This window comes from Triticum aestivum, chromosome 6D, assembly GCF_018294505.1.
Source record: "Triticum aestivum cultivar Chinese Spring chromosome 6D, IWGSC CS RefSeq v2.1, whole genome shotgun sequence".
NCBI lineage: Eukaryota > Viridiplantae > Streptophyta > Magnoliopsida > Poales > Poaceae > Triticum > Triticum aestivum.
In genome coordinates, this window is record NC_057811.1 from 454,192,433 (window position 1) to 454,196,201 (window position 3,769).

Below are 3,769 nucleotides of genomic sequence, written 5' to 3' on the forward strand. Positions count from 1 at the left end.
TGATGGTGACTAGAGAATTCTGTCAATAACTATTTTATCTGGAAGATTAACTCCCACTTGATTCAAGCGATTGTAGTACCCAGACAATCTGAGCACATGCTCACTGCTTGAGCTATTCGCCTCCATCTTTTAGCTATAGAACTTGTTGGAGACTTCATATCTCTCAACTTGGGTATTTGCTTGAAATATTAACTTCAACTCCTGGAACATCTCATATGATCCATGATGTTCAAAACGTCTTTGAAGTCCCGATTCTAAGCCGTTAAGCATGTGCACTAAACTATCAAGTAGTCATCATATTGAGCTAGCCAAACGTTCATAACGTCTGCATCTGCCCCTGCAATAGGTCTGTCACCTAGCGATGCATCAAGGACATAATTCTTCTGTGCAGCAATGAGGATGAACCTGAGATCACGGATCCAATCCGCATCATTGCTACTAACATCTTTCAACTTAGTTTTCTCTAGGAACATATACAAAACATAGGGAAGCAACAACGCAAGCTATTGATCTACAACATAGATATGCTAATACTACCAAGACTAAGTTCATGATAAATTAAAGTTCAATTAATCATATTACTTAAGAACTCCCACTTAGATAGACATCCCTCTAATCCTCTAAGTGATCACGTGATCCAAATCAACTAAACCATGTCCGATCATCACGTGAGATGGAGTAGTTTCAATAGTGAACATCACTATGTTGATCATATCTACTATATGATTCACGCTCGACCTTTCGGTCTCAGTGTTCCGAGGCCATATCTGTTATATGCTAGGCTCGTCAAGTTTAACCTGAGTATTCCGCGTGTGCAACTGTTTTGCACCCGTTGTATTTGAACGTAGAGCCTATCACACCCGATCATCACGTGGTGTCTCAGCACGAAGAACTTTCGCAACGGTGCATACTCAGGGAGAACACTTATACCTTGATAATTTAGTGAGAGATCATCTTATAATGCTACCATCAATCAAAGCAAGATAAGATGCATAAAAGATAAACATCACATGCAATCAATATAAGTGATATGATATGGTCATCATCATCTTGTCCTTCTGATCTACATCTTCGAAGCACCGTCATGATCACCATCGTCACCAGCGCGACACCTTGATCTCCATCGTAGCATCGTTGTCGTCTCGCCAACTTATGCTTCTATGACTATCGCTACCGCTTAGTGATAAAGTAAAGCATTACAGGGCGTTTGCATTGCATACAATAAAGCGACAACCATATGGCTCCTGCCAGTTGCCGATAACTCGGTTACAAAACATGATCATCTCATACAATAAAATATAGCATCATGCCTTGACCATATCACATCACAACATGCCCTGCAAAAACAAGTTAGACGTCCTCTACTTTGTTGTTGCAAGTTTTACGTGGCTGCTACGGGCTGAGCAAGAACCGTTCTTACCTACGCATCAAAACCACAACGATAGTTTGTCAAGTTGGTGTTGATTTAACCTTCACAAGGACCAGGCGTAGCCACACTCGGTTCAACTAAAGTTGGAGAAACCGACACCCGCTAGTCACCTGTGTGCATAGCACGACGGTAAAACCAGTCTCGCGTAAGCGTACGCGTAATGTCGGTCCGGGCCGCTTCATCCAACAATACCGCCGAACCAAAGTATGACATGCTAGTAAGCAGTATGACTTATATCGCCCACGACTCACTTGTGTTCTACTCGTGCATATAACATCTACGCATAAAACCAGGCTCGGATGCCACTGTTGGGGAACGTAGTAATTTCAAAAAAATTCCTACGCACACACAGGATCATGGTGATGCATAGCAACGAGAGGGGAGAGTGTTGTCCACGTACCTCGTAGACCGAAAGCGGAAGCGTTAGCACAACACGGTTGATGTAGTCGCACATCTTCACGATCCGACCGATCAAGTACCGAACGCACGACACCTCCGAGTTCAGCACACGTTCAGCTCGATGACGTCCCTCGAACTCCGATCCAGCCGAGCTTTGAGGGAGAGTTTCGTCAGCACGACGGCGTGGTGACGATGATGATGTTCTACCGACGCAGGGCTTCGCCTAAGCACCGCTACGATATTATCGAGGTGGATTCTAGTGGAGGGGGCACCGCACACGGCTAAGAGATCAATGATCAATTGTTGTGTCTCCAAGGGATGCCCCCCTCCCCGTATATAAAGGAGTGGAGGAGGGGGAGGGCCGGCCCTCTCTATGGCGCGCCCTAGGAGGAGTCCTACTCCAACCGGGAGTAGGATTCCCCCCTTCCAAGTAGTAGGAGTAGGAGTCAAGGAAAGGGGAGAGAGAAGAGAAGGAAGGAGGGGGCGCAGCCCCTCCCCCTAGTCCAATTCGGACTAGGCCTTGGGGGGCGCCCAGCCTCTCCTCTCTCTTTCCCCTAAAGCCCAATAATGCCCATATACTTCCCGGCGAATTCCCGTAACTCTCCGGTACTCCGAAAAATACCCGAATCACTCGGAACCTTTCCGATGTCCGAATATAGTCGTCCAATATATCGATCTTTACGTCTCGACCATTTCGAGACTCCTCGTCATGTCCCCGATCTCATCCGGGACTCCGAACTACCTTCGATACATCAAAACACATAAACTCATAATATAACCGTCATCGAACTTTAAGCGTGCGGACCCTACGGATTCGAGAACAATGTAGACATGACCGAGACACGTCTCCGGTCAATAACCAATAGCGGAACCTGGATGCTCATATTGGCTCCCACATATTCTACGAAGATCTTTATCGGTCAAACCGCATAACAACATATGTTGTTCCCTTTGTCATCGGTATGTTACTTGCCCGAGATTCGATCGTCGGTATCTCAATACCTAGTTCAATCTCGTTACCGGCAAGTCTCTTTACTCGTTCCGTAATACATCATCCCGCAACTAACTCATTAGTTACAATGCTTGCAAGGCTTATAGTGATGTGCATTACTGAGTGGGCCCAGAGATACCTCTCCGATAATCGGAGTGACAAATCCTAATCTCGAAATACGCCAACCCAACAAGTACCTTCGGAGACACCTGTAGAGCACCTTTATAATCACGCAATTACGTTGTGACGTTTGGTAGCACACAAAGTGTTCCTCCGGTAAACGGGAGTTGCATAATCTCATAGTCATAGGAACATGTATAAGTCATGAAGAAAGCAATAGCAGAATACTAAACGATCGTGTGCTAAGCTAACGGAATGGGTCAAGTCAATCACATCATTCTCATAATGATGTGATCCCGTTAATCAAATGACAACTCATGTCTATGGCTAGGAAACATAACCATCTTTGATCAATGAGCTAGTCAAGTAGAGGCATACTAGTGACACTCTGTTTGTCTATGTATTCACACAAGTATTATGTTTCCGGTTAATACAATTCTAGCATGAATAATAAACATTTATCATGAAATAAGGAAATAAATAATAACTTCATTATTGCCTCTAGGGCATATTTCCTTCACAGAGGAACATGTATAAGTCATGAAGAAAGCAGTAGCAATGAAACTGTAACGATCATAATGCTAAGCTCACGAACGGGTCTTGTCCATCACATCATTCTCCTAATGATGTGATCATGTTCATCAAATGAAAACACATGTCTATGGTCAGGAAACATAACCATCTTTGATAAACAAGCTAGTCAAGTAGATGCATACTAGGGACACTCTGTTTTGTCTATTTATTCACACATGTACTAAGTTTCCGGTTAATACAATTCTAGCATGAACAATAAACATTTATCATGATATAAGGAAATAAATAATAACTTT